The sequence below is a fragment of the Saccoglossus kowalevskii genome, chromosome 16, assembly GCF_978046115.1.
Source record: "Saccoglossus kowalevskii chromosome 16, keSacKowa6.1, whole genome shotgun sequence".
Lineage (NCBI taxonomy): Eukaryota > Metazoa > Hemichordata > Enteropneusta > Harrimaniidae > Saccoglossus > Saccoglossus kowalevskii.
Window position 1 is genome coordinate 16313246 of NC_140656.1, and position 14658 is coordinate 16327903.

At 35.3% G+C, this 14658-nt stretch overlaps 1 long non-coding RNA gene across 1 annotated transcript; it reads right to left on the reverse strand.

The window, feature by feature from the left end:
- Positions 1 to 7005: 7005 nt before the first annotated feature.
- LOC146733700 (uncharacterized) lies at positions 7006 to 7532 on the reverse strand. Its single transcript, XR_014926697.1, has 2 exons — positions 7426 to 7532; positions 7006 to 7293 (listed from the first exon to the last, which is right to left on the reverse strand). It is a non-coding gene; the product is annotated as an uncharacterized LOC146733700 (long non-coding RNA).
- Positions 7533 to 14658: the final 7126 nt, after the last annotated feature.

Consider the following 14658-nt stretch of genomic DNA (forward strand, 5'->3'; position numbering starts at 1 on the left):
TAGTCAGTCGCCTACCACTCGTGTTAGTCACATTAACAAGGATACAAGGAGGTTGTGTTTTAATATTGTCGCCTCTTGTCTCATTAATGAAAGACCAAGTCACAGTCCCTCTATCCTCTATTAGAGGGACTATGACCAAGTAAATGTTTTATTTTATAAATGGTAATTTACTTGCACAACAGTACTGTCACTGGAAATTGTTTAATTTGACTTGTTCATCTCATTTCAAAATCTATACTTCCTGTTATTATTTCAATATCTTGGTGATTGATTAATTGGTAATTCTTCCAGATAGACAGTTTGACTTTGTTGGGATTTAGTGCAAAAATGGCCAGAGATATCCAGATTGATAGAAAGTTGCCAACCTATATATATGGTACCCCAGGGAAACAAAACACACCTTCATAGACATGCTACATCAACATCATGGTGATAAGATTGTATTATTGGTAGTTGATGAAGTTCATACTATTCCAAAGTGGTAAGTATATTGCTTGTAAATTTTGTATGCATGTTATTTCCGTAATTGACACTAGAGGCATTTTGAGTCGATCTGTAATTCTAAACCACTCACTGCATCATGGGGAAAGAACTTCCATTGTATATATCTGGAAACTGACTAAATTGTTATGTAAATTTTATGAAATTTTTCAACAATATTAGGATTTGTATCACTATATTAATATACAATTTTTTCATCCTATGTCAGAGATTTTTTGAGAAACAAGTGAAAAAAACAAAAACATTATTACCATATACATGTACCAAATTTTGGACTCTTGTAATCTCGATTTTTATTTTATTTTGAGTATCCTGATGGCCCAGTACCGATAATGATAAAACTATGGCAAACATGACATAATCTTGAATTCAACATGAATCTCTTTAACATCTAAATTTAGCATAATTTTTTTGATCAATTTACAGGTGTGAAAAATCTGATGCAAGTAACAAAAGCAGATAAAAAGCACAAGAAGGGGCATTCCGAACTGGGGAACAGAGATCGTTTTTTTCCTGGTGTCGGGGTTTTGGCATTAACAGCAACAAAATGACTGCAAAGTTGTAAGTGTTTGCCCAAACAGAGATAATATCAGACTATCTGTTTTGAAGATTCAACGAGATATTCCATCATCATTTTATTGAATGGTCGACAAGCTACAATAAGATCTACATGAATCCCTTAGGACAATAGTATAATGTTCATCTATTGATGCAACAGGAACATTTTATCATTTTTTTAAGGAGGAATACCCTCAATCACAGCGAAACGCAGGAAACGCAGTTAAGAGTTTACTAAATTATCTACTTCTAATTTTGAGATTGTTTTTTTGTACAACAGCTCTTGGTATGGGCATTGACATGAAATCAACATACCATGTACTTCACTATGGGCCTTCATTTGATCTCGAGAGCTATATACAAGAATCTGGCAGAGTTGGAAGAGATGGTAAACCATCTCATGCCGTGTTATTTTATCACGGTAGAATGTTACGCGACATTTGTCCAAAACTAAAAAGTTATGTCAAAAATGATACTCTCTGTAGAAGAGTTAAGTGTTTTAAAAAACAAGGAATCACATCACAACTGCTGTGATATGTGAACGGAACTGTTTTTGTAGTAATTGTGACTCTCATGCTCACTCTCACTGTGTAGAAAAATATATGGTCCATTACTGTGCCAATGCAGAGAGTGATGAGTCATCAGATGACACATGCAGTTTAGAATCTGATGCTGTATTGGCAGATTCATCAGTCTTCATATTCTAATGAAAGTTTGGAAGCGGACCAAACTGAATAAATCAATGTACATGTACATATCACTTTGTTGATCATGTATGCATTTAAAATCAAAGTGAAAAAACATCATTAATGTAAATAAATATAAGATTATAAGATTCATTTTTGGCTCAAATGCGAGTTTAAGGCGTGTTCCAGAAAATTATCTTGTGAACAAATCAAAGGATTTGCACCAAATTTGATAGGGATATTATACATTGATGTATCTACATGGCATTACTGTTGGGGATAATTTACTCGTGCAAATTATTTTTACATCATGAACACCTCCAATTTGTATTCTGAGCTTTTACAAGCTTGTCATTAAAACCCATACAAATCACACATATGGATGATAACAAAAATAACAAAGCCTTTTATTTCTATAGCGCTAAATGTGACATACAAAAAAGAAATAAAATTACAAGCAGATATAACAGCTATAGAAAAGGGGGCAACAAGAAGCATTGCCACCTGTATACATTGTGACTATAGGGGATGTGATGATTTTGGCATGGCAAGGTTCTGGTAAATAATATACGGAGAAATAATTGACAAAATAAGTTAAACATTAAATAGATTACTGCATTTATCTAACAGACTCTTTACATAGAGGTGTTTAAATTTTGTTTGACTATTGCAATATTTAATATAATTTTTGACATTACTAGTATTCTAAAGTTTGACTCCATAACATACACATTGACTTGAGAGTAGTTCTATATTTTATACAGAAATCTAAACGTTGTCTTGTACTATGGCTGTGTATTTCATGGGTATTTGTAAAGTAAAGTTTTCTGGGACATTTTATGATAAACATTATACATACAAGCATGGTTCTTAAGGCCAGACTTTTTTTTATTCCTTGTTTCTCGAGTTTTCATAAGGCAATTTGAGGAGAGCGGAAAAGAAATAAAATATTTTTTTTTCCATTAGATTTGTGTGATTCTCAAAGAATTGTAAGTGAGCTCATTGATCGGAGCAAAGAAATGGAATAAAATGTTATTCCATGTATAACCTTGTTTCTCATTTGCGCGAGACTACGGTACTTTTGATCATGATACTCCCACGAAAATGCAGCTTGGATTTGTTATGCGGTGGGCGGCATAAAAATGAAGATAAAAATAATATATTTTTTTGCGCTTACAAGTCGGACGGCGCGAGCATTTTCGGCTCCTGTTCATTCGACGGGTTCGCGAAACAAGGAATAATAAAAGTCTGGCCTAATTCAATTAGATCATATACATTTAGTTTATAAAATAATGATTTGTATGGCTAAAGTATCCCTCTTTTGTACCAATTCTTGGAGTAAAAATAAACAATTTAGAGTAGTTTTATATGTGATTTCACAACAATACACAAGATATGGCAATATAAGCGTTAAATACAGATTTTTAAGTACAGATGAGTCTAACAGGTATTTTAATTTGTAAAGAATACCTAAGTTTTTAGCAACTTTAATCTGAATATTTTTCACATGTTCTTTCCACTGGAGTTTACAGTCCAGTTCTACACATAAGAATTTAGTATGATACACTCTTTCAATATAAACATTGACTGGATGGAAACTGTTTACATTTTTACAATAGAAAATCATGTAGTTAGTTTTAGAAATATTTAAAGATAATTTGTTAGCCAAAAACCATAAGTGTAACTTCTTCATATTCTCTAGATAAAAATATGTTAGTATCATCTGCATATAGAATAACCTTTAACAATTATGATACATTACAGATATCATTTACATATAGTATAAATAAAGTTGGTCCAAGAATTGAACCTTGCGGAACACCATGATTATACTCATTAGATCTGAGTTAATACCATCAATACAGACCTGCTGTAACCTGTTACTAAGATAGCTACTTATCCAACACCTCGAATGCCATAATTACATAATTTTTGGACTAGGATTTTGTGATCTAGTGTGGAACGCCTTTTTTAGGTTGATGAAAACACCAACTGTATACATAGTAGAGTCCATGATGGTAATCGTAACACATCACAAACTGCAAACAGGTTTGTTTGGGTTGCCATGATTAATCTGTGTGGAAAAAATACAAAACCAATTATCTCCACAATTACTAGTAGTATAACGTGTTACTGGGACGTGAAGTTGACGATCTAACGTATGCGGTTGGTTGCCGAAGTCTAGTAGAAAATATTGTTTATAAATGATACAAGACGCCCAAAATTGCCGCTACTACGATTTAAGCCGACCCTGTATAACTAGTGTCATTTATAAGCATTATTTCCTGCTGGATTTCGGCAGACCTTTTGTCTTTTAAGTTCTAATGATTTTGGCAACCAACCACATACTAAAATCGCCTATGATTGTTTCGTTACGGCACGGAAATCTTACAATCAAATCAATAATTCATAACGTTAATCATTTTCTAAGCTAAACTAACTAGTGAATGGCAGCTCAAAAAACAAGGCACGTGAATAGTTAATGAAATCGATAGCGATAACTTAGCATACGTCTTCCGAAAAAATACAGCAGAAAAACAAGTCCACCATTGTTCATGTGTTTGTTTGTTGTGTCGCTCCTCCTGCCCTAGAAAGGGAATTGTAACACGAGTTCTGATTGGTTGCAGATTCTAGGAGACTTGAACGCTATTTGTATAGGTGGTTGGTCAGATCCTTGTGGGCTTTCGCGATTACCAAAACTTAAAAAAATAGAATATATGAAAAAAATATGAATGATATTATTGTAACAAAAAAAAAGCCCAAAATAGGATCTTATTTTAATCAGATAGGTTTTATACGGGCTTTTTGTTTGACAGAATTTGCCTGGTTTTCTATTCCTCATTTTTTATTTGAGGTGTAAATTGGTCTTGGTCAAAAAATAAAGTAATTTTACAGGTGTATATTCTTTCTGGTTTGTCATAATGTTTGAGAGGAGCTTGGTCCTGTGGAGACATAGGGTTAGTCATAACATGGCTATGCCTAAATCCACAAAACTTTGTCTCCATGTAATTGATTCCATTTGCAGATGTATAGAGTCTCATAAAATCAGTACATCAGTTGGTGTACAGAGGATAAATACAATCATGTCCTCAAGGTTAATGACAGCAAAGTCTATTGTAAATTTCTCACAGAAAAATCATATTCAGCTGTTTGTTAAAATGGTTATGACAAGATTAAAATTCTTAAAAATTAGAGAAAGGGTTGTGAATAGAAAGTTTGTTTTCAGTCCATGGAGTAATTTTCATGCTGTCAATCTAAATGAGAAAATATCTAGTTTCATGAAAATGTCAAAGAAAAGCAAAAGCAAAAAAATTATCTTAAAGATCATCTTCAAGAAAAAAATTTGCTTCTTAAAAAATGTAAAACCTCCAGTCAGGTTAATCTTGTTTTAGGTGATATAGCATGTCAGTTGAACAAATTAGTGTCTAAGTCGAAACAAACTAGCAAATTGGTGAATTTGGAAGTTAGTATACATGGAAAAATGGTTAAATTTGCAGTCCCAAATCTAGTAAAACTAAAGGAGTGTGTATAAACTGAAAGCAAGTGAAAGATTTCAAATTAATGTTAACTTCCGGCTTTTCCGGTTTTCGTTCTTCATTTAAATTGTTATTTTGTAAATTGTCAAAAGTGGTCAGGTTTGTTTAAATTTAGCCTTTCAAGTAAAATGATTTACATGTTACTGGAAACTTTCAGTGCATGTCTAAACTGAGCAACGAACAGGTAACTGCAGACAGTGGGGCTGTGGCGAAATTCATTATTTTTCAATGAATCATTCTTCTGTTTCTAGGTCTATTAAAAACTGGTAAAAAAAGATGGATGTCCTCAATTCAAGTTTTGATGCAAGTACTATGAGCTGTACATCTATTTTATCCTAGCTAAATCTGGCCAGCTTTTGATACCTGATCCAGCCCTTCGCCCAAGGTGAAACAATAGCTGTAAATATGGTCTTGATTGCAAATATTTACTATTATATTAATTGTTAATTTTTTTTGTATGTCATTCCCATAAAAGTAATTGTCATTTCTAACAAAACAAGCAATGTTGGTGCATTGTGAGACTTCAACGGATAAACAGCAAGCAAATGTACTACTTCCCGTTATTCTGCAACTAAAACTGTCACACTAGCATTGTTATAGTATGAATAACCACAGTACCACTATTGTTATCGGGAAAGCATAGATAAAAACACTGATAATTTGTATTTTTACTAAGTTTGGCATCGTTCCTTAGTCCCTACTAACTCAGGACCCTAACATGCATGAATGCAACTGGGTCTAGCCAATATGGGATTATTGCTAACCCTAGCCCATACATGTGTAATGGGAACACGCATATAATCTGTGTTTTGCATGCGTTTCATACAGGAATTTAGTGCAGCAGCTCAAATGTTCGCCAATATGGAAAATCCTGAGGTAGTTGCTGTAAATGTAGAAGTGGCACAGGTATATATACATTCAATAGACTTGTTCCTTTTTTCCATGAGACTATTTTATGATGATTGTAGCTGGAACTTTTTTCATAATTTATCTTGTAGGACAATACAGAGTTGTGGAAAGTCCTCCAAGAATCTAAAATGGTGACGTGTTTGGAAGACAGGTGGTTGAAAGTGTTACAGTAAGTAATATGTAATTTAGACATTGACAACCATTTCACATCGTCTTGTTTCATCAACAGATAGCCAAATATATTTTGTTTTCTCTCCAGTGTTCCGGCAAGGGCATGTTCAAGAGGAGTTGTAATTGTAGGAAGGGGAAGTCAGCCTGCACTGAACGTTGCAAATGTTCCACAAAAAAAAATGTACAAATATAGCAAATTTAAACACTATCTGACAATATTTCCCCCATTATAACAGGGGTATCTTGTTATCAATTTCTTGTTATTTCCAAAACGAATTGACTAATGAAATTGTTACCATACTATAGAAAATAGATATCAAAGTTTAGTAATGGATCGAATGAGAACAAGATACTACTGCATTAAGATTGTTTCAAATTTTAAGAAGAATATATTATTTCCTTTAAAGTGTACACTACTTGCAAATTCAACTCGCCAGCTGTGGCAAGACTAAAGTGACAGCAGCCAATTTTGCCAGAAATGGATACAACACTTGCAGCTTTCCAACAGTGACCTTCAAAAGACATATCCCTATATTGGTTGTCCAGTTGAATTTTAAATAAATCCCATTCTGATAAAAGAACTTCAGTGTCCATACTGTAATGCTCAGCAAGCATCTAATTAAATAAGACAAAATTACATTGAATACATTACATTCAGTGCATTGGGTGGTTTGTGCACTTATTGCTGTTTATTACTCCATGACAAACGTATAAATAACAGTTGAGTCTCAGTAATGGCAGAACAATGTTTATTATCATAGTGAAAAAAAAAATCTATCTAACTTTTCCTTTTGTGATGCATCTTCTATGACATCCTCATGTGATTTGGTGATCAGTGATGAATCAAATATGGTGAAGGCATCAATCAATTTAACGTCTGGGAATCTTTCCTTTAGGTTCTCAATAACTGCTTCTATGTAAGGGTAGTATATCTGTAATATGCAAAGACAATGTACGTATAGTCAATTGTTCGGTTGCAGTTAAAATTTTTAAATAAAATGTTAGCCAATACAATTTATATTATCAGCTTATTGGGAAAAGGATATGGACAATGTTTTACTAACCTTGGCTTTAAACTGTGCCTTTTTTGTATCCTCTACAACAGGTAACTGGGGCTCAAAGTTTGTAATTACATCATCCACACTCTTTGTATATTCGCCCCCATGAATCAACTGACTTATGATAGTGATTGTACTTGACAGAACAGGGTCTATCAATGAAAGGTCAAGATATCTTCTCTGAAAAAAAACTAAACATGATATTAGAGTTTTCAGGACAAGCACACAATAACACACCAAATGACAAATGAAAAATTACATCAACTTTTTTGAAAGCTTGCCTGAAAAAAGTAATGACAGCTTTGTCAAATTAGGTAGCACATCACCGATTAACACAAGGCATGGAATTTCACATAGAGCCATTTCGCGTTTCCATATTAAATTTCTGACAAAATCGGCAAAGCATACCTGAAATAGAAATGAAAAAAACATTGACATTGATTGGTGGAAGTAACACCGGCAACGTAAATGCCCATGATACTTCGTCAATCGCGATCATGAGTGGCCGCCATCTTGGAAATCAATCGAAAGGTTGTGTCGTCAAAATAAATTAAAGCATCCTTAAAACTTGCATTACTAAACAATATATATAATCTGAATTAGTTCTAAGCACATATGCTGTAAATATCTGGCCGATTACTAAAAATCAGATGTAAATAAACACAACGTCATGTCCGGTCAGGGTCACATGTTATGAAGGTCACAATGTGTTGATCGCCAAGCCAACATTCAAAGCTGATGAGACTCGCTCAAAAACGAAAATATACAAGCGCAATAAAAAAATATAGATAAATACGATAATAATTCCCCAAACCGATTCTATATGTTAGGAAAATTAATTTAAGAATGATTTTAATACGATCAACTCATAGAGGATCTCCCAGTAAAACTCCCCGGTGAGAAAAAAAATTACCGGTTCAGTCGAAATTTTCCATCAACCACGGATACACCACTCGAGTCAAAACCAGTTTTTCTTTTTTGATTTTTTTCATCTTGCGTTAGTGTGTCATATAAAAGAATAAAGATGTCATATATATATATATAAATTTACCACAATTATTTCAGAAAGCATAACGATTGGCTTATGTTTGAATATCATAACTTTTTCCTAGTTATTACAAATCTAATTACTGAATGTTGCATGAAAGCTGCAGTAAGTTTAATTGGAGACAAATATAACGTTGGTGCTAAAGATTGTGTTTATAATCTCCAGCAACAGCTAAATAACCTCAGCCTCGATGATAGTCAGCAAAAACAAAAGCAAGAGTGACAGCTCCAGCAAGAGCGACAACAGCTTCAGCAAGAGCGACAACAGCTACAATAGCAGAAGCTGCAGTAGCAGCTACAACGGCGATGACAGCAGATACAACAAGTGTTACAGCAGCAACAATGGCAACAACAACGGCTCCAGCAACTCCAACAACAGCGACAGGAGCTTCAGTAGCTCCAGCACCGCAACATCAGCTACAGGAACAGGAACAACATCAACTAACACTAAATGAGCAGCAAGGACAACATCTCCAGCAACAAATTCACATCTCCAGAGGCAACAGCTTGTGCAGGCCTTACAGCGACAGCAGCAACCACTTGTGCAGCAACAATCAGCAGAGTGACAGGTAATTGTGGACATTTATTTTTGCACATTTCTCTTGATTATAGTGAAGCTGTCATATAACTTGATTTATAGAATTCTGGTCAAATTCACATTGAATTCAGTAGTCTGTCTGTCGAAAGGTTATGTCGTCAATATATATAATCTGAATTAATTCTAAGCACATATGCTGTAATTATCTGGCCGATTACTAAAAATCAGATGTAAATAAACACAACGTCATGTCCGGTCAGGGTCACATGTTATGAAGGTCACAATGTGTTGATCGCCAAGCCAACATTCAAAGCTGATGAGACTCGCTCAAAAACGAAAATATACAAGCGCAATAAAAAAATATAGATAAATACGATAATAATTCCCCAAACCGATTCTATATGTTAGGAAAATTAATTTAAGAATGATTTTAATACGATCAACTCATAGAAGATCTCCCAGTAAAACTCCCCGGTGAGAAAAAATTACCGTTTCAGTCGAAATTTTCCATCAACTACGGATACACCACTCGAGTCAAAACCAGTTTTTCTTCTTTTTTGATTTTTTTCATCTTGCGTTAGTGTGTCATATAAAAGAATAAAGATGTCATATATATATATAAATTTACCACAATTATTTCAGAAAGCATAACGATTGGCTTATGTTTGAATATCATAACTTTTTCCTAGTTATTATAAATCTAATTACTGAATGTTGCATGAAAGCTGCAGTAAGTTTAATTGGAGACAAATATAACGTTGGTGCTAAAGATTGTGTTTATAATCTCCAGCAACAGCTAAATAACCTCAGCCTCGATGATAGACAGCAAAAACAAAAGCAAGAGTGACAGCTACAGCAAGAGCGACAACAGCTTCAGCAAGAGCGACAACAGCTACAGCAACAACAAGAGCAGCAACAATAACGTCAGCAGCTACGGCAAGAGCGACAACAGCTACAGCAAGAACGACAACAGCTTCAGCAAGAGCGACAACAGCTACAGCAACAAGAGCAGCAGCAACAATAACGTCAGCACCTACGACAAGAGCGACAACAGCTACAATAGCAGAAGCTACAATAGCAGAAGCTGCAGTAGCAGCTACAACGGCGATGACAGCAGATACAACAAGTGTTACAGCAGCAACAATGGCAACAGCAACGGCTCCAGCAACTTCAACAACAGCGACAGGAGCTTCAGCACCGCGACATCAGCTACAGGAACAACATCAACTAACACTAAATGAGCAGCAAGGACATCATCCCCAGCAACGAGAGCAGGAGCAGCCGCAGCAACAAATTCACATCTCCAGAGGCAACAGCTTGTGCAGGCCTTACAGCGACAGCAGCAACCACTTGTGCAGCAACAATCAGCAGAGCGACAGGTAGTTGTGGACATTTATTTTTGCATATTTCTCTTGATTATAGTGCAGCTATCATATAACTTGTTTTATAGAATTAAGGTCAAATTCACATTGAATTCAGTAGTCTGTCTTTTCAGGGTGGCCTTCATATTAGAGTCACGCTGCTATATTACTGTTAACAGTAAATTAATTAAATCTAGATTTGAACTTGTAGATGCATTTAAATAACTGTCTATGATCAAAATAAAAATTATTTCAATGTTCCAGCATATAATTCATATGCACACTTATGTTTTAGTGCCTGTGATTATGCTTAGTTTTGTATATTTTACTCAATATGCCCAATTCTCAAATTTTTAAATATGTGAAAACGAATATTACACTTTCTGAGTTACTGTAAACATGCTTTGTTTCATAATTATCCCACAATGGATCTTTATACACCTGTATATAGACTGTCGACAGTCGGTTGTACCTAATATTAATTTGTTATTAATAAATATTGTGTATAAACGTAATATGCGTGAATAAATTGCAAACTCCGGGACAGGAAGTATGGAGTGCCATTAGACACGATGCTGCAATTCACTGGTATGATTTTTTTACCAGATCCGGGTACTTTCATCTGCAAATGTAGTCATGCAGATGTCCATTTTATCGTGGCCAATTGTGAAAAGGGTCAGGGGACGCTGGCTGCTAGGATTGCCCACGACTTGCGCAAAGTTTGTTTTGGCTGTACTATACGCGATCGCGACACATTCCACAGCAGTTATTGATATCATGTCCCAAACAAATCTTGTCGTGAACAACCAACGCATTCAGGGGATCATTTAAATATAATTTACTTCGTGACGTCTGCATCAACTATGAATTATTCATATCAACTAGAAACCTGCAGATGGGAACAGTGTCTCAGGACTAGAGTCCCTCGCGTGAAATGGTTCGCATTTCCAATCAAACGCCTTAGGCCCGTTGACGATCGACAGTCTAACCTGTATACACACATCACATGCAATGTATACACCACATGCTGTCAGAATTTAAGATGCCTAAATCAAAAAACACCGCTAATAATGTATAATGATAGGGTTTTCATGATTAGTTTATTTGTGCATATTAATAACCTGTTATGGAAGTTCTAATTACATTTCAAAAGCCACTTTTCAGAATAAAATGAAACTTTGTGCAGAGAGGTGCCTGTCAGACTGATTACAATAATTTTACTTAATTTGCAGAACTCAACCTTTTTTGTAATCGTTGTACAACAAAATGTATTTCTTTCTGTTAATATTGTAGATTTCTATAATTTGTTAAAGGTTAATTCATTTTAAAATAATTTTATTTTTCTCTTATATGTATTGGGGCATACATCACAAATTGATCAGTGACGTACTGAAACTTGAATATCTCACTTAAAACCTTACATTTGTTGCAAGCTTGATTGCCAACAAATCTTAGTCCATTTTCTCTGCTCTTTCTTATTCACATACATGCTAAAAACATTGATATGCTACTTGTGGTAATAGACCAGTGATAGTATTAAATTAAACGTATAATTCAACTAATAGACATCAGTAGGAACAAGCCATGCATGGCACAGTCCCCATTAGTTATCAAATTTAGATATATATAGTTTTGTTTATAGTAATATAGCTGGAATATGATTTTTTTAACATTAAAATGATTGACATATATATCTGATCGTCAAACAAGTACTTGTCCATATTGAGAGATATTGCTCTGGAACAGCATTCAAAATCAGCCATTTTGAATACATGTATATATATATAACATGATGTGTAACATAAAATTTGAATATAATCAGTCAAAGCATTTACGAGAAATGGCTCTAGAAGCCCAATCATTAAAACAGAATGGCCACCAGACAGCCATTTTGAACCTGATCTGAAAAATAAAATGACGTGCATCTGGAACCCGTAATGTCCAATGTATGTACAAAGTTTGAAAGAAATCCATCAATAAATGCCAGAAATGCTTGATATTTTATGATTTTTAGCACAAAAATGACCACCATTCGGCCATTTTGAATAGGATCGTCAAACCAATAAATCAATCTGTCTATGACATGATGTATAATGAATATTTAAAATTTGAATATAATCAGTCAAAACAAGTCGGAGATATGGGTCTAGAAGCCCATACATTAAAACAAAATGGCCGCCAGACAGCCATTTTGAATCCGGTCTGAAAAATAAATGATGTGCATCAGGAACCTGTAATGTCTAATATATGTACCAAATCCATCCATAAATGCTTGATATTTGATGATCTTAGAACAAAAATGATCACCATTCGGCCATTTCGAATAGGATCGTCAAACCAATATATCTGTACATCTATGACATGATGTATAATGAATATTTAAAATTTGAACATAATCAGTGAAAGCAAGTCAGAGATATGGCACGAGAACCACATTCATTAAAACAAAATGGCCTCCAGTCGGCTATTTTGAATCTTATCTGAAAAACATAATTAGTTGCATCAAGGTCTCATAATGTCAAATGTATGTACCAAGTTTGAACAAAATCCATCTGTAAACAGCCGAAAAATGCTTAATTTTGATATTTTCTCGCACAAAAATAGCCGTCATTCGGCCATCTTGAATCAGATCGTGAAACAAATTGACGTGCATATGTATAATATCATGTATGATGTATGTGCGAGGTTTGATTGTGATTGGTCCAGGCATTTCTAAGATACAGGTCCGGACGCACGCACGCACGCACGCACGCACGCACGCACGGACGGACACACGGAGGTCAAAACATAAGTCCCTGTTGTCTGACTGCGTCTGAACGGGGACAAAAAACTAAACTGTAACAAGTAACCTATAGAATGCTGTGTGGGTAATATTTTTATATTGATTTTTGTTGCCTTTGCAGCAAATACTAGTTACCAAACAATGAAAGATCGATAGGATTGGATATACCTCTCAGCTGGCTTCACATGCATAGTTCAAGACTGCCTAACCGGTGCTTATACCAGGATTTGGTTACAGCACCTAGGCGGTATGTGGTTACAGCTTCATGTTCCGAGTAATCGCAAGAAATTGACATGACAATAGAAATTCATGAAAGACTGGCACTCCCATGCAATTAACAGCGAGTGAAATTCCTGGGATTGAAACATATTTTGAAGTAACTGATGTAGGCAATGAATAACTGCAAGTTGACATAAAGACGAGGTAGTTTATTTAATCAGTGCTCAACTAGAGGCTGAAATTATAATTAATTTGTTTATTTCAATTTCTCCTGAAGTCAAATAGAATACACTGGTGAAACACGGTTGTAACAGTGGGTAAAAGGGTGTTTTGGGATGTAGTCTACATTGTGGATGAAGTGGTAGGGTCGGGTGTCACATAATTTGTTCATTTCCAACTCTTATGAAGTCACATAGAATTTCACTTAATTTATTTTTGCTGACATGTTTTCAAGCATTACATGTGAATCCAATTTCACTGTGCTGTGTCTCAATAGAGTATGAGGAAATGGCATTTTCACTGGAATTTATTTCAGGGAAAAAATGTTTTCAGTGATAATGAAGTATTATGACAGATACCCTCCCCGTGGCTTTCATTGCGTATGGATGTTATTTTCACGAGTGATGCGGTGAATCCTGCTGCCGTACTTTCACGAGCAAAGCCACGGGGAGGCTGTGGGGTTCTGTTATTACATATGTCCCATATTTGATTATTTCATATTAAAGAAAGAACGTGCAACAAACCGGGATAGCAATTTAGGTCAGGGAACCCAATTGCCTATTAATATGCTCCAAGACAGTCCTGCGACCTCGCGACGCGTGTCAGTGTACGTGTGAAAATAATATAATCAGACGTCTAATTTGAGTCATCCAAATAAATAACTCTTTGATGTTTGAGCTTCATGTACGTCGCTATATCGAGTCCCATATCGAACAGGACGCGGCACGACGACTGTCGCCCTTTAGTTGGAACTACGACAGAACCAGAACTTAAACTGGGCGACTACGATACACGGTTTATGTTGAAGTTAAAAGTTCCTCCACAGATCTGTGCATTGGCAAACATGCCGTGCAACGGTACTCCACTGACGGAATGACTTTCGTTGACATCGGCCGTCGCTGACTCGTGAACTGCCCACTACAACTTCGTTTGTGATGTTGCTTGCTGGTCGTGAATAGATTGAGTCTTGGTTACCGGTTAAATGTTGCTCATTCTGTGTAGGTAATCTTTATTTGGAACTGAGTAACGCCGCAACGTCGCCAGCAGAAACCTCCTGGTATCTCGATGTTGAT